Raw genomic sequence first — 18,287 nt, 5'->3', positions numbered from 1 at the left:
ATAAATAATACTCGGTATATTTTTATAGTTAAAAAAGAACAGCTTTTTTTGTAATATACAAAATATAAAAACATTTATTTCTTTTTCAATTTTTTACACTCATAAAAAATGAAATAGTACAAAAAAATATCTGACTTTTAAATTTAATATTACAATTTTTAATTACGTGGAAAATATTAGATTTAAATTAGTTTCTATTTAATTTAAATGCATTTTATTTGAGTTAAATATGGCTTAAAATTAAATTAAATTTTCAGATATTTAAATCAAATTCAAATGAAGTTTAAATATTTTTATAGTTAAAATAACTAAAATCCGCAATGGAATTCAAAGGGAAAATATTTAATTTGAATATAAAATATGGGGATTAACTTTGTTTTTTTTTTTAACAGTGTAAGGTGTTTTATTTGTGTTTTGTGCCTTTACGATCCCTCGTTTAATGTTTATTTAATAGCAGTAAACCAAACTAACGCTCAATCGTGCTAAAAAATGTCGGGATAATTAACAATCAAAAATTTTAAGTCTTGGTAATAAATAAATGAGAGTGTTATAAAAATGGGTTTACCCTTTTTTATTCTAAGAACATTTCAGATAAATGTTTATATATTTTATCACAAATTGACCAGCACAATTATATTGAATTGTATGTTCCAGTAACTTTAATAGGAAATCGAAATGTTAGAAACAAAGATATAGGAATAAGCGAATGAAATTAAATAAATTTTGGGGTTTTGGACCTGACCAAGTGAAGGAATGTCACGAATAGTCGAAACTGAGATAGATGGGCTTATTTGATGTTCTCTGATGTTTAACCCGACACTTCAAAGCAGCCGACTCTGCCATGAGGAATATCCCCAATAAAGAATAACGATATAGATATAGACAAAGTCATGGATAATGTGTGTGTGGGAGGTGGCAGCAGGTGATCTCGCATTCTTGGGAAATGTTAGCGCTGTTTGCCGTTGGCAACAAGTTGTCAACAGCTTTTGAATAACAGGTTCTGGAACTGTGTTTAAACAGTACTCAATTTGGGCCAAACGTTGGGGATCTTTTTTCTCTTTATTTCACTATTGTTTGCCCCACACAAACACCTTCCAAAGATAATGGATTTGGCTGGGGGATTCATGGACTATCATCGGTTACTCAATATATATTGAATCTTTAACCAACCAATTAGTGCCACAAAACGATTTGGTCGTCAAAAAAAAAAGAATAACATAATAATCATAAATAAAAAATTAAACCCCAGAAGTCTGGATCACACATGCGGACATTCAATTTATTGTGATCAGTAAAAAAATGTGGAATTCGGCTGAGCGAGAAAAAAAGAAGCTAACACCTTTACGCTTGCTTTATCATTTGGCTCATTTTGTCACCGGCTGAAAAATACGGCACAAATAAAATAAGTAAATACGAACTGACGTCGCTACATGACTGGCATTATTTCGGCCTAATAATTTGCTCGACTTCGGTTGCCTTTTTTTATTCAAATGCGCAGGGGCAAAGTCGCGTGCCGCTCTGGAATCGAAGTTGTATAATGCCCGATCCAATGCGATCTCCAGATCTTTAGCATGCACAACATGTTCCGACAAGTGCCTTGGCATTAATTCGAAAAAAAAAAACTAAATTCGCAAACGAAATCAAAACCCAATTGTCATTGCCAATAAAATGGAATCGCTGCCAAAAAAAATTGAGCTTAAGGAAGTTCTCAATCAAATAATCAACGTTACAAATAAAAGCGTATTAGTTTTATTTTTTTAGTAGTAGTTTACAAAATTCAAATCCAGTTTCGGATTCTGAATTCGACATTAAATAATATCTTTTTCTTTTAAATTTTCGCAAAGAAAAACCCAAGTTTGAATACCATACCTCGTAAAGCTTGTTTCACAGTTGAAATTTTAATTTCTTGCCAATTGGATAAAAAATAATTTTCCATGTCTTTTATCAAGTTACAAAACAACGCTTAATATTAAATTAAATCAAAAATTTTCTTCATTTATTTAGCTTTTCGTTTATAAAATCAAAGTACTGAACAATTGCTATTTGTTCACATGTAAATTGAAAGCATTTTCCATTCATTTGCCTTTGAAATGATTTAATATCCCAAAATTCGGTCTACCTTTTTCGCCTTTGATGCGTTGAACACTCCAATGACTAGCAGATGATGATAATAATTATGGCAAGCCAATACCAACACGCATGTCATTCGACTTGACCTCTGGTGGTTTCTCTGTTGGCCACACCGGGATTTATCGGAACACTGCCATGTCCTTTATAAATTTTCATTTTCCTCACTGCGAGTGTGTGAGTTTGTGTGTGCGTATGTATGTGAGGGTGGGCAGGGGAGGGAAGAGAGGCTTGCGGTTTGTTGTTGCAGTCCGGTAATGGCAAGTGAAAACATCCAGCTCAATTTGATTGCCTCGGGGATCCGACTGAGTTTTGAGTTCGACCAAAGACAAGGCTACTAATACATCTCACTAAATTTTAAGCTGAAAAACAAATTATGAAACAAAAAAGACAGATAAAAACTATAAGCCTAGTATATATACACAGGATAAAATACAGACGGCCTTAAAGGATTAGAATTTTAGTTTGCATTTTGGATGCTGCCATGCCAAATCCAATTTAGTGTGCTTAAATTCCAAGCTTGAAACTGTAGTTTTTTATTTAGCAGAACAAATTAAAGTTTAACTTTAATTGGCTTCTCTCGTATGATAATTTTCAATCAATAACCTCCACTCAAAAAAATAATTTTCGAACATTTTAGTGGCTTTAAATTAAGATATCTAGTTTCATGGAACACAACATTTTTATGCATAGGAAAAAAAAGCCTTGGCCATGTTTTTACTGTATTAAGGGGATTTTTTTGGGTTTATCGATCTAGTCCCTCATATTGCGCATTCAGCCCATAAAGCACAGTGTGTATAGGTATGTGCGTCCATATAAATGTATGTACAATAGATATAGATATACCTGAGCAAGGTACTTACTGTGTGTAGAATAAGCCACAACAATTAACAATTGAAATTGAAATTGATAAGAAATTTTTAATTACGCCGGCATCGTCGCACTCGCCGGAATGGCAAAGGCGTTTTTGCTCTGTTTCTCTACATTTTATGTTTTTATTTAAAATTGTATTTTTCTGCTGTTTTTGTTTGGTTTTATCTGTACTACTGAAACGTTGCTCTAATTACCGAGGGAATTATAGAGGTCTCACCTGAATTACCACCCCCAAAAAGCCCCCATATCGGAATGTGTGCGATAATCGAGCTGTTAACATATTGTTTACATTTTCGATTGGCTGTAACCATTAATCAAATAGAATCGATACCTATTTGCACACTTGTTGGGCATTGTAATCACACTCAACGTTTTTGCCTTCCTTTTTTTCAGTTATCACCTTGAAGGGGCTTATCAATTTAGCCAGCACATAAAGATGTTATCTTGGAAATTAGTTTAGAGGTGAGTCAAACGATTACATTTATGAATAAAGCCTTTTTAAATGCCCACGCTTTGCACTTTACTATACTATACTGTCTCATACCAAGTAATTCGAATGTGCATAAACTCAATTAATAGAACCCATAGTATGATCAGCCCTTAACCCTTTGAATACGAAAGTTTTCGCTTAACTTGTCGTTGGTTTTGGTTCACCGCCTTCGACCACCAGTTAAATTGAGTTTTGCGGTTCGAAACCCCTCTTGACTGACTTTGTAATTGCGCGCGGACAAAGTAATTAATTAAGTTCGGCTAATGCATACGTTAAGTAAGTAAAACCCGCCGATTGACATAGTTGCGCCCACAATAACAGCAAATACACTGACTTGCACCTTAATACACCCATTTATCAAGGGCGTAATAGATTTCGCTTTGAATACGTCTATTTAAGTTCTCACTTCTGACAGTGAGAGATGATGGCACACCCAATAAAAATAACAATAAAAGGCGCAAAATAACAGCCAATCATCTTTTTTGGAGAAACTGTATAACAAATTGGCTTACTGATTGCAGAAAATATTGTTTAATTTGCACTTTAAATATATATAAATCTTTAAAATATTATTTATTTTTTTTATTTGAAACTATGTTTCTTCTTATAAATCACTTAATTTACTTGATCTTGCTGTACTGCAATACAATTCAAAAATTTTTAAAATATCTGGGTTGCAGAAGAGGGTTATTTTTTGTTTCTTTGCAAATTAATTCGCAGCGTTTATGGTTTGCTCTTTGGTCGAGCTGCTATTGGAAGAGAAAAACTTTAAACAAAACTTTAGCATTTTTCCCACCCCTCTTAGTTTTTGTTTTTTTTTTTATATTCTTTTCACCACCCTGGTATTTAATCATTTGTCATAGCTTTGCACCGAAGTTTTGCCATTGTTGTCGCTGTCTTTGTGTATTGTTGCTGCTGTGTTGCAATTTCTGTTGGTGTTGCCGGTTGTGTCTGTTGCATTGTTGTCAGCGGGGGGTTGATGTGGCTGAGGGGGTGTGTATGGGAGTTGCATGTTGCACGCACACACCAACAATATGGCCCCCCACTTTGTGTCCAGCACTCAAGTAAGCAGGTCAGCGGTTCTTGCGGTTTAACTCACTTCGAAAGCACCACCACCGCCCACCAGCCATTTGCACCACCCACACTCCAACTCGGTCAACGTGTGGTTTAGTTCAAGTTCTCCCCAACCCAAACCCAAACACAAACCCAAACACAAACCCAAACTCAAACCCAAGCCAAACCCCAAACCCCAAACCCCTAGCTTAAAACCCAAATTCAATACGCTATTATGCAATTTAATTCGCACACCTAACGTGAGCTTAAAACAGAAATTGATTTTTTTGTTGGAGAGTCTCGAGGTGTCCAGGTGTTGGTCATACAGAAAGCAAGAAATCAATTTCAATTAACCAAATACATATGCCAGCAGAGCGCACAAGCAAACGAACCAATAAATAAGTAAATAAATATGCATGAAACAGAAAACCTGCAGATGAAACCTGAGAGCTCGCACTGAATCCGCATCCGAATCCTTGGACCGTCGTCGTCCATAAATTTCCCAACAATTCGCAATGTTTTCGTTCCTGCTGAGTAAATCAAGCTGAAAACCAAAATTACTCTAATAAGAAATTTATTCTAAAATAGGTTTAGTTTTTCAAAAATATATTTTCTAATAATCTAATTAAATTTGCCAAAGAATAAAAATTGGACAAATTTTTCAAAATAGAAGCTCAAAACAAAACAACTTTTTTCCAAATTGGGGATTTCCTTTATTCCCTTACCAATTGATGTTAAAAGGGGTTTTTGTGAATGGGAATATGGGAATGGGGTCTCCCTTTCCCCCCGTTTCTCGCAGTGTGCGGCTTGTTGACTTGCCCCCACTTATAATTGCCAAGACCGCGCGAGGAAAGGCAAACAAATTTACAAAACTGGCAGTCCGTCCGTCTGAAAGTCGGTCTGCCATAGTCAGCAAGTCTGGCAGTTAGCGCCTCAGTCGACGGCTACCGGAAAAGTCACGTTTTGCATTTTGGTTTCGGTTTTTCAGCCACCTCTGGCCTCCTTTTCCCGCGATTCTCACTTTCCTGTTTGTCTAGATGCGCTGTAAGTGACAGATGAAAATACCTAGGGAATATGGCTGGCATAATAAAGCCGCTCATAAATATTAGAGACACTTTGTTAAAATATTTGAATTTTCTCTAAATTCTTTTAAGTACGCTTCAATAGAATATTTTGATAGCACCATTTTATCACCTTAAAAACCAGTTCTGTCATTTACTAAATCATAATTATAGAATACAGTTCAACAATGAAGCGCTGCTTATATCTGTTTTATCAAAAACTTAAAAACGCAAAATAAAATAAGACAGAGTATGTGTGGAAAAAATAAATAAATTAACATGATTATAGTAAATAATAAAATAAACGCTTAGACACAAATGTTCTAAAGGTTAAATTAAAAAAAAAACTTTACCAAGCTAGTATTTTATATCGAGCCTATATTATTTTAAATTTATATATGTGTTGTCGAGTTTTAAACTTTTGTGCTTTATAAGGCTGACTTATATGTTAAACAAAGGTATGATTATTATTTTTTTGGATGGAAATATATATTGCTAGCTTAGATTCCAGGACAGGGTATTAATTAATGCGACTATCCTTGCTCCAATTTAGCATCCTGCTAGTCGCACTTTTGATTTGTTTACCTTTTCGAGATGCTCGGATCGGCAGCGCGAGTAAATTTTTCCATTGGCGTTGATTTCAAAATTTTTTATTCCACGAGCTAGTATGTGGGTGTGTTTGCATGCTCATCATGAACAATTGAAAGGCATAAATGTATACTATGGTTTGCTGATAGCTATCTTTGCTATCTTTGCGGAAATATGCCAGTGACAACATTGCGTATGCGCTTTTTCTGTGCCACAAGAGATGCAATCTCTCTATCCGGCCATTCGATTGTGACTGCTGCAAAAAGGATATTGCAGGATGTATGTGCCTGAGTTTATGAGTGGGTGTGCATGTGTGAGGGAAAAAGATGAGGTGGGGTGGTGGGGTAAGAGGGGTAAGAGAAATGCAGACAAGCAAAACCCGGAATACCGAGCTCAAAAATGTTGTGGCCCAAAAATGTTTTGACTTTTGTTTACTTAACTGTAAAAGTGTGTAACACTGCACCCGTACAAACATGTGTGCATGTGCTTTTGCAAAAATATGTAGTAGTTCAAAGTCAAAGAGCGTTTAATTTGGCATTTTCCCTGAGCGATTTGCTTCGACTGGGTTGCAATTCCGGGCAATCGTAATAGACAGGCAATTCAGGGACTTTTGCAAGGATGTATTCCTTTGACTTCGATTTTAATAAATCCTTGTGTTCATACGTCAGAGATTTCATAATTTATATTCATAAATTGTATGCAGATATTTGAATTAATCGAATTTGAATATATTTTGATTTTTAATTTGTTGTTTCTTGTTGATTACTATGTATGACTTTTTTTGTGCATAAAAATCCAAAGACATACTTTAAATTTCGGGTTTTAAACTGTTAAACGTTTTTCTCCAAAATCAAGAAAAAATAGCTTTAGATTAGTTGATTGTATAACTTTTTCTGTACTGTTATACTGTTTTGCTGATCTGCCAATTATCACTTTATCAATTTTGCAAAAGCTAAACTTGCTATTTATTATTTTACTTTTGGTTAAATTCCCATTTGCACGCGAAGCAGGTGAAATATTTTGCCAACAATTAATTGCCGACACTCACACTTGCCCCCGCACTTACACACGCACATACACACATAGTCAAGGATACAACTAATTCACTCACTTTCACATTTAAGGAACCGAGAGCCGTGACGTTGTTTCGGTTAATTTTTGCTGCCTTGTCACAGGACATGCAAAAAGGTATTTTAATACATGTCACTGTTGGGTTGCTTGTGTGTATGTTAATTGAGTTAATGTTATCAACGATTTGCTTTGTTGTGGGTTTGACAGTGAATTTTTCGATACGTTTTTCGCCTGACTAAAAAACCCTATTAAATATAGTGAAATTTCAGGGTTTTCGTTCGAACAACAAGCAGATTTGCATAAAGATAATTGTTTCGTTGTTTTTTGTAAAAAAATATCTGTGTCTAAACTTTTTGTCTCTGTGGCCCTTCTTTATTTAAATTTCTTTAATTTATCTTTTTTAAACATAACTTATAAATTTGTGAAGTGTTTTGTTTTTAACTGGAAGAAATGGTTTTTATTCCATTAACAGCTCTTCATTTTGGTGACTCATAGAAAAATGTACACTTTTTTTTAGTGAACGAGGATAATTGTTGAAAATAGTTTGAATGGTGATTCAAATTTATTTGAGTTTCGTTTTATTTGCGTCGTTGAAGATTTCTTTATTTATATTTAATTCTTTTAGTGAAAACTTAAATTATCGGTCAACTTATTTTATCCTCTTGGAAAAGTTTATTTATAAGTTTACTGAAGGGGATTTCCCCTGTTATTATATCCTTAGTCTTCCTCTGAATAAAAGTGTGGGCATATGTACATGCAGTAGTTTTTCCGTTTCGGACATTTTCATAATGAATAATATTTTGTTGTTTTGGTTTCGCTTGGCTTTGACATGGGTACACATTTGGCCAAGTCAAATATTTGTGTGGGGGTTTAAAGTTCATTGCATTGTGTCAGGGCCGTCTTCTTTCCCGTAACTTTCCCCACACTTTTCCGGCACTTTTACCCGCACACGGAAACCCTTTTTATTTGCCTGACCCACGAAGAAGACACACAGAAAGTGGCCTTGTTGTTTTTCTCCTCTCTTAACCTTATTTTTTTTGTAGTCTTTGACCGGGCTCCTTTCTCACTTTCACTTGATGGCCTGTGAGTCGTATATATTGCAACTATCTGACCTCTGACCCACGAACACACCCCACCAACACCACCAACACCACCACCTCGCACCACTTGGCGGTGGTGGAAACACTCACATGTAATGCATTTTTAAATTTGCATGTGCTCCACCAGGCCCAGGCAACAATGGCAGCTGTTAGTGTCTAACTAGTTAGTTAGTGCCACATTGAAGATGGTTGCCTTGCCACACGCGAATCAGACCCCATACCCCACCGAAAAAAAGAAAAAAAAACACAGTGGAGTCCGAGCGTAAAATTCCTTAGCAGACGGAATAGCTACTTAAATATTTAATAACATTAATAGCGATTTAATGACACCACTTTATATAATTTCTAAACAACGAAGACACCTAGAAAGTACCATTCGCAATACTGTTAAATAATTTATTTGGTTGTTTGAAAACTTAATAGGTTGCTCATACAATACAAGGGTGTAAAGTTATATTTAATTGCAACATTTTTAATCGTTTACAAACTTCTACATATAAGAATCAAATCAAAGCAACAATTTCTGTATTTAGTTGACACTTTTTACCGAATTTAAATAGTCATTGTGAAAATATAAGTAGTTAAAAATAATTGAATTTGTGGAAATCGCCGTCACGTTGTTTCTTATTTAAAACTTTAAATAAAACATTGTTAGTTACTAGACATTTCTTTACACCCAGCATAGTTTAAATACTTACATGTTTTATTGGGCATCTTAAATAGTGTTTGCAAAATTATGATGAAGTACCTGCAACCATATTCATGTAATAATTGTATTTACCAAACATAAACCCCTTTCTTCCTTTTCGAATTAAAGCTGTAACTATAATCCCTGCTATGTAAGTTCCTTACATATTTATAAACTTTTATTTAAAGCTGTAAATATCTTGTAAATATTTCGGAAAATATTCTCCCAATACTTAAATGCTTTAAATTTGTGTGATATAAAGTGAGAATATATTCCTGAAGGTGACAGCATACTTTGCCGAGCAATTTCCTGGAGCTTTAATTTGAAGTTTTCTCCCTTTCTCTAGCGAAACTGCTTTTGGTGAGTCCTTAGTCGCATTATGCATATCGCAAGGAGGAAGGTCTTGCCTTTGTCTGCTTTATGCATTGGCTGTCATTTGCAACCACTGTGTGTGTGTCTGTATAGGAAAATATGGTGGTTGGGCAGGCGAAAGTGGGCGGGGATTGCATTTGTTACAGGCAGCAACAACATTGCACTTTGACTTTAACGCTGTTGCGTTTTACTAGGTCAAAAGCAACGTCACCGCGTGCAAAGGTCGCCCTCTCTCTTTCACACCTGCGCTACCTGTCTTTTTTGCTATGCTGTGTGTGTGTGTGTGTGTGTGCTAGCGTGTTAGTGTGTGGTGGCAAACATAAATATGGCGCATGGGTGAAACTGTTGCGCCTTGCTCCTTTTTCGCTCCTTTATCTTCCTACTAACAGCCTGGCATAAATCGGTATTTCTCCATGTGTTTGTGTGGTGTGCTTAATTTCACACAACTTCTTCCAGCGGGACTTAAAGGAAGCGTGCTAGAAGCGCATCTAGAAGGATAGCCGTGGATGCCACTCTACCCTACCGAAATCCGAACCCTTTGGCTCCAAAACACACGCGGGTGACACCAAATTACAAGGTGGTCTAGGACTTTTATAAGGGGAGAGAATGGCATTCTCAGACTCGTGAAATCTGCCAATAACAGTGAAATAGTGAAAGTAAGAATATTACATTACTCGCTTAGTTGTATGTTGCATGCTTGATAAATAATAACGGAAGTTTTAAATTTCTGCAAAAAAGATTTTCAAGTTACCATTTTCTTATCCTTTTCCTGCGGTATGCGAATTATTTCGCAGACTTTTCCCATTGCATATTTATGTTGGGCATCATTTAATTACTGCACCTTCGCGGCTTCACACAAATTTATTTTTGTCGCAAACCGTATTTGGCCTTTCATCCTCAATATAATCAAATCGAAAATGCACTCATGTAAAATTCAATAATTTCCGTCCACTTACTTAATTAATTAAAGTTGCAAGAGCAGCCGTATCTGGCCATCAACATCATATCAAACAAGGGAACCCGTATTGCATAAAAAAATAAACAAATAAGTGAGCGTGACCATAGGTGGCTGTGCAGCATTCTTTTTTTTTTCCTGCAAGTGACCCCGACAAACAAGGAGGAATAAAATGTCAAGGCTCTGGCACAGGATATGAACAAAATAAGAGCTTCCTTCTCGTTCATTTACTCAGATTTCTCAGATTCCGGTTAAGCCTGCAAGTGATGTCAGAAACTGAATGAATTGCAAGTCATATGCGAAATATGGGTTCTTTTGGGCGAACTTTTTCAGACTTTTCCAGGTAAACGATAAATTTTTTTAAAACTCACAGAATTGTTAGGAATTTAATTAATGTTTATGTTAGTCCAAGTGACTAAGGTATGAAAAAAATAAACCGAATTTTAAGGCTCTGTGAAAAAAAATAATGCTAGTATTCTCAGTTTTCATAAAAAAAATTGATGCTAATTAATTAACTACTTTTGGGAAAAGTAATACTAATGAAAAACAATTCATTACTATTCAAAAAAGTAAAAGGTATATTAAAAAAAATGTACCTATTTGTTATTTGATTTTACAAAAGTTTTTGCACAGAAAAAATTAGATTTGTTGTGTCTATATCTAAAAAAAAAAATATTATACCTTTTAAATAGTCGAAATTTTATTTTATAACAAATCATGTTAAGCTAATTTTATGCCAGTCCTTTCTCCCATTCGTATTTATGATAAGCTTTTTGTGTGTTTATTCTTTAAATATATTTATTATATCCAATCCACCCATCAAACTAATAATAAATTGTGCATAATCTAGCAACTTTTTCCCTTTTTTCATCCTTGTCATTTGGCCACTAATCCGATTTCAGTTTAAATCTGCAACTCGCCTGGTTTCTTGTTTATTTAGGCGTGGGAGAAACAACCCGGGGAACTGGGAAAATGGGGAAGAAATTGGAAATGGAGAAAGATGGGGGAAAAGACACGATGTGTCACCAATCATTTGTCATATCAAACTGCCACATATGCGAGGTTGTGGGTGGTGGTGTGTGAGTGTGTGAGTGGGTGGCTGTTGAAAGGAAGACATGATAAAATGGCCGCTTAGGCGCTGTCAGCGGTACAAATGCAAATACCCAGGCGCACAACTCCTCACTCACACAGACTCTGACAAATGGGACAGTGACGAGCAACAATGTTGTCATGTAAATGTCTTCATTTTTACAGTTACATGGGAGTTTTTTTTTTCACCCCCCTTCCCTTTGCCCACCCCCATCCACACACATCAAGGCCTATCAATCATATGCAAATAAGCGATTTAAGCCAGCCCCGTCTAATTGCCATCGATTAGAACTTGGAAGGGAAGGAGGGGATATTTTTACACTTCAAGCGATTTGCGTTTAATCGACATCAGTCAACTGACTTGTTAATTGTCCGGCATTGCCATCAATTTAATTTACAATCTCTAATTATGCTCCAGCAATTTGTATTTGCCTTTTGCCCCGGCCGAGCACTTAATTGAAATGCTCTTTGATAAATATTGCATATATTTCAGTCGTTAGACATGTTTATCTCTGGCGATTTTGTTGATTGTGCGACTTAGCACATTTCTAAATTAACAGAAACTGCTGCCACTTTGGGCTGAGTTTCGAAATGGTTTATTACGCAGATTTTGTACAAGAAGAATTATTTATTTTACACTATATTCATTATTTTATTTTCTGTAAAAAATTTATAGAAATATATTTTAACTGAGATTTTTTATAAGACATTTTTTGAAATTAAGCACATTTTTCACTGCTTAAGGTGTATACATACAATAAATAAATTTAAAAGATTAGACTTTGATGTTTGTCTTTTACCGAAAATATCGTATTGATGTTTGCAAATTTGTTTGACTTTGATTTGATTTGATTGATTTAAAGGCGATAAGAACCACCTCTCTGCCTAAAGTTTTATATTTTGTTCGATTTCGATTTGATTGCATTTGCGATAAGCCGATTGACACTTGACGTGATTGAGACGCCTGTAATTTTATTTTACACTAATGTCCAGTATTTCGCCCTCGATGTCTTAACCGTTTGTTGTTTTTTTTTTTGTTTTTTTTTTCCGCATTTCAGCTACCGTTGATAGTGGATTTGATGGAGTGCCCGACTGGGTGGGACATTTATTGATGACACCACTTAGATAGGATAGCTACTTGTCGCAGCGACGACATTGCGTAGTTTTCGCAGTCGCCTTTTGATTGCCGTTGATTAATTGCCGGTTGTTGGTATCGGTCAAAGTCGAATCGGATCTGCCACGATGTCACGCAGGTTTCCTGTTATTTCGGGTTTAAATTCCAGTGGAAGAGAAGCTGCACTAATTGCCAACGCCCCAGCGTGTCGGCCATTCAAGGCATTCATCTTGCCACAATTTCCACATTTTCCACACCTTTCCTGTGTGCTTCGCCCCCGCGCGTTCCCTGTACTCTTCTCCGCTTTATTATTGACATTGGTAGCGCAAATATTTGGGATGAGCCGGAAAGGTGTCGACCACAAAACACTTGGGAAACTTGGGCTAAGAATGGGTGATTCGAATCGATTTTGGTTATACCTCGTACTTGGGTATTGAACCTTGTTAATCTGGTATTTCGTTTACAATAGTAAAATACTTTTATTTGTATTACTTAAGCATTTTTATTTATTATTAATTCACCAATAATTATAGCAACAACTGATTTTCAAATAAATATCCATTATTTGTTAGTATATATCAATTAAATTTTAAACTATTTATTTGTGATTATATTTAATCTTAATACAAAAACTATTTAAATGCAATTACTGCGTTAGTAAGCGAAACTATATTTACTTATTGATTGTAAGATGTATTCCGACATAATTTATCATTAACATATTGTAAATCCTTAAAATTACAATCAATAAGCTCCAGGAAATTGAAAGAAATTGTCACAGCCCAATATATATACATATATATATAAATATATATTTTAACCTTATATTAACAATAAATTAGAATAAATTGAGAAATGTAAGCAACGAAATGTTTGATATAAAAATAAATCCAAACATTTTATAACCCTCATCATGGGCTTATTTGAAGTGAAATACCCCTTTTTATTTGATGTACTCATATGCATTTGACAAAGAACAAACTGCTGGGGATGGTGAATATGTTAAGTATTTGACAAATATACATATTCTCACACAGCCACGCATAAGCAAACACATACGACTACGGATACGAGTACACCTGTGTAAGGGAATCCAGTCAATGAAGATTAGGGCGACTCTTTTACGGTTTCATAATCCAAAAGGAAACGCTTGAAGTTGTAACTAGACCGCGATATTTCGTGACACCCCCCCGGCCAGCATAGTGGATACCTTTTCTTTATTTGGTTTGCGAAAGTTGCTAGGATGAAATCTGAAATTGGTAGTATGGATGGGTGTTTTGTCGCCTTTGGGCAAAATGCCATTTGACATTTTTGCCACCTTTTCAAATGCGTTTCGCGTTTCTTCTTCCCTCTTCCACTGTGATTTGCCTTTTTGTCACATTAAATCTTGTTTATGACGCTTAAGAACTTTATTTCCGCTCGATTAAATTGTCATAATGGCAGGCTGGTTATGTTCTTTTTGTTTTTTTTTTTTTTTTGCCTTTCAAGCGTTCAGTTTTCTCGCTTTAGAGTTGTTTTTGAACTTTGTTTTACCTTTATTTCAGTGGAACCCCTTTCGCCACTTTGCAGCCAAGAAAAAAACAAGACAAAGTTAAGTTGTGTAACTCGAGAATAGAAAATTGTTTTAAAACTATTGATTATGTGATTATTTGACAGGGAAAATATTTGAGGTTTTCAGACATTTTTTATGGCGTAATTTCAACAGGTAAAATTAAATCATTATTTTAGAACAAGCAATAAATTTGTAACTTTTTCAATACTTTTAACTAATTTTGAAAGTTTAATTAGTTATAGTTAGTTATTAGAAATACTTTGCAACTGCGGCATGCCGGAGTTTATTTTTCTATTCGGTTAAACAGAAATATTTAAATATTTAAACAGCCAGAAATAAAAAGATAGACTTCAAAAGAATTATGTTTTACATTTCCTAAAATTAATTGTTGAAGGAAAGACACGGGGCCATAAATTTAAGGTCACAAGTAATTATTTTAAGCCTTATTAACATTTCATTTAAGAAAATACATAACAAACCATATTTCCTTGGCTTAAGATTTTTTTCTGGTTGCAAGGGTGTACTTAATAAAACAACCGTGCAAAATTTAAAGGAAACCCATATTAGCTTCCAAAACAACTTTGTTTGAGTGTAATGAGCATGGAGAGGGCTGAAATTGTCGCTTTGGCTTTAGTTTCGGTTTCAGTTGATGTTTGAGGTCCTGTTTCCGTTTCTGTTTCCGTTTCCTTTTCCGTTTCCTCGGAAGCGGCACAATGCACAATTTGCATCAGTTCGTGCATAAAATTTGAGTGTTCATTTTGTTAGCTAGCCATGGCCTTCATGTCGATTATGTTACTTTCGATACCAGGCTATAGCCAAGAGCACCCAAAGTACCCACGCCATAATCATCGGCTGGCAATGGGTATTGGCATGTTTTAATTAAACGAAATTGCTTGTATCTCATTGATGGCTTAATACGGGTCACATGTACGCCTATCGGTCCACACGAGAGTGTGTGAGTGCCAGTGTGCGACTGTGTGTGAGCGTCTGAAATATTCACTTAAGCGAACAGCAAGAAGGACTCAACGAACAGGACAAACAGGACAGCATAGAGCATACAGCACCAGGAGCAGCCAATTAATTTGGTGACAATGCGAAGCACTGGTGTTCGCAGCAGCGGCAAATTAACGAATTGGAAAATAAACAAAACAACTGGCTGACGTGAAACTAAACGGACACACAGATGCAACACAGCAGACACTCAACTAAATTAGTCAATAATAATGTGGGCCTCGTCGAGTCACATGTCTTTCAATGTTAATTAAGCAAAAAACTTCGCGTACACTAGTAGAATAAAATTAAATTAACGCAAAGCTCCAAAGTGGATATAGAAAAAATATAAACGCCTTAACTTTCGATATGAACTGTAAAACACATTATTCTGTTTGAACATGCACATTAAAAATAATTATTATAATATTCAAATATCAAAATTATAATAAATATCAAAACTACACGTTTTCAGATTGATCTTATATATTACCACGTAGGAAGTGTATTTTAAATTTAAACTCATGTGGCTTGTGTGCATAAAATAAATCCATATTTGAACATGACAAGACTGCTTTTCGTTGGAATGAAATATGGCAATTGCAGGAATATATGCATAAATGAGGGGATAGCTCATTTATTATACAATGAAAATATATATGTTTATAATAAGTTATCTTGAAATCCATTTTTTTTTTAAATTTGTTTTAAAGCTTATTGCTACACCTTTTGGTTGTATTAAATTATTTACGATGTTTATGTATTTAAAAAGTCCATTTTGTGTGTAATTATTTATAAAAACATAAATCAATAACATGACATTGTTTTCTTCTTTTTTTCAGGTAAGCTTGTAAAAATGCCCCAATATTGCAGGTGAGTTTCAGCTCGAAAAAATGTACGCGAAGCGTTTTGCAAAAGCTACAAAATCAACAAAATGCTCAGGCCATTCATAATTTATGCATATAGACACCGCATTTTGGCCGTCGAATTTTCCAAATTTTCCAAGAGCGGAGCCTGCGATGATAAGATAAACTTCTACACTCTTCGTCGCCTTTTGTTGGGCGTGTGTATTGTACTTGGGGCATTGTTGTAATGCCATAACAATCAAGTGAAATTACGCTAAATGACACGCTCATTACGGGCCCTGCTTCCAGGGTGGTTATTGGGTGATTCCAGGGTGGTTACCGGGTGGTTACAGGGCAGCAAACCAAAAATCATTGCCTACTTATGAGCGTCTCAAACGAAGCCAGGGGGTTGCCCATTTATTATTTAAATAAAAGCAAACAAATAAGCGCTCGAAAAACGCTTCATAACACTTTCTCGCACGCACGCACACACACAAACACACACACACAAACACGGGCAGCATTTTTTGCATATAAAAAATGTTCATTATGTTGTCAAATGAACAATAAAATGTCAATGCCGCCTCTTAGCTCCACTTTCTTTATTTTCCCATTGTTTGTCTGCAAAAAGAAGCAAAGAGCAAAAATAAGAAATAAAAAAACAAGAAGGAAAATTGGAGGAGAATCTGTGACAACGCTTTAAACGGTTTTATTGGCTTTTCAAATTGGCCAAAGGCCAAGAATATTGTACATAAACCGGCAGCAAAATTTATATTACGCAAAATATGCCAAGGCGGACCAACTTTGCTTTGACCAGAAGCTTTTGAAGTTTTCTCACCAAAGTCCCTTCCTCCCCTTCTCCCACTTTCACCTCGAGTTTCTTCACCACTTTCTCCACCTCTCGCTGGCTCCTGTTGCTGGCAGTGAAAGTGAAAGTAAAGTGTAATTAGGTTTGTTTTGCGTGGCCGTCTGCAAATGAAATGCCTGATGGACAAGGCGAGAGAGGGCGGCTGATTATTATTATCATTATTATTGTTATCATTATTATTATTATGACCCCTCGTCCATCAAATTTAAATCAGACATTGGCCAATTATTTTAAATAATAGGGGAACTGCGAAGGCAAAGTGCCAAATACCAATTTAACATAAGATTGTAATTTATGTACTAAATGTACCAAAAAAAATCGTTTATCCAAAAAAAGGTAAAAAAAATTATCAACCATCCGTCATGTTGGTTAAAAATTAAATAAAATTGACTGGGGAGTGTCTATATGTTAGATATCAAAATGAAATACAATTATTTTCGAAGAAGTAGCAAATCTCTTAAATTAAAATTTATAAACAAAAATTATTATCAATAATAATTACAGAATGCTTTGAGTGGTGTTAACATAAAGACTTTGCCAAATAATGACGATAACCTTAAAAAAAAAAAAGAAAACCGCAAGCAAATAAAAAATTTGAAATATTCGTATAACATTACTAATACCTATTATATATTACTTAATCGCATGGTGTGAATCGAAGTCATTTGATTGAACCTCAAGACCAGCGCCACCTATTGTTGCTGCTATCGTTCAGATATAGATAAAGACATCAACAAATATTGAAATCCGTTGATGGCTCACCATTGTCTGTTTGCCGATGGCCAAGTGTCGACTGCCGACTGTTATCGGCCATAAATATAAATAAGCGAGCCAAAGTGCTTAGCACTCATTGCGCCATTGCGATGCCATCAAAGGGTATTAAAATCCAAGACCAAAAACAAAGGAAGAATGCCGCCGCCTCTTTTGCCAATTCTAGGGGCTGGTAAATACGTGGGGAAAAGGAAAATCCCTGCCTTCATTGCCATTCAACCGAGTTCAGTCAGTCAGTTAATATTGAGTGAGCATATAATCTGTTAATAAGCATTTTATATGCCAAAATAATTTGATTTGCATGTTGGGTCTCGCATTGGATGTCGATTTCTGTCACAAGGCCTTTGAATAAGGGGGTGGTTAAATGGCGAAATGGGAAAATGGGAAATCGGTGGGCTGATGGGCCGGGGGAAAATGGTGTCACGCTTGAGTTCATGTAATTAACACGGAGACCGAGTTTACGGCGGAATCACAATTTTCTTATGTCGCTGACGGGACACTTGACGCGGCCTTATTACCGTATAAAACTCAATTTCATAGGGTTCCGCTGTTGTCGCCTTTTATAGGGTGTTTGAGTGTTAAGTTCATTGGCTTCATAAACAATTGAGCAGATACGAATAGTTAATGTTGGGGACGTTTCGCAATTAATATCCGAAATATGGTAAATACTAAAATTTGCG

The 18,287-nt window shown here is 35.4% G+C and overlaps 1 protein-coding gene across 2 annotated transcripts in view; it reads left to right on the top strand.

Annotated features, from left to right (window-relative positions):
- The window catches only part of LOC108149976 (atypical kinase COQ8B, mitochondrial), a 74,876-nt gene that overhangs the window by 13,460 nt on the left and 43,129 nt on the right, over positions 1–18,287 (top strand). For both annotated transcript variants that reach the window (XR_005977860.1, XR_005977859.1), the window contains one exon: positions 3,394–3,462. The gene's annotated coding sequence lies outside the window, so the exon portion shown is untranslated. The remainder of the gene's footprint in view (positions 1–3,393; positions 3,463–18,287) is intronic.

The sequence above is a fragment of the Drosophila elegans genome, unplaced genomic scaffold (genome assembly GCF_018152505.1).
Source record: "Drosophila elegans isolate 14027-0461.03 unplaced genomic scaffold, ASM1815250v1 contig_149, whole genome shotgun sequence".
In the NCBI taxonomy this organism is placed as follows: domain Eukaryota; kingdom Metazoa; phylum Arthropoda; class Insecta; order Diptera; family Drosophilidae; genus Drosophila; species Drosophila elegans.
The sequence above is the reverse complement of the archived record's forward strand: the minus strand, read 5'-3'. Positions and strand labels throughout refer to the sequence as shown.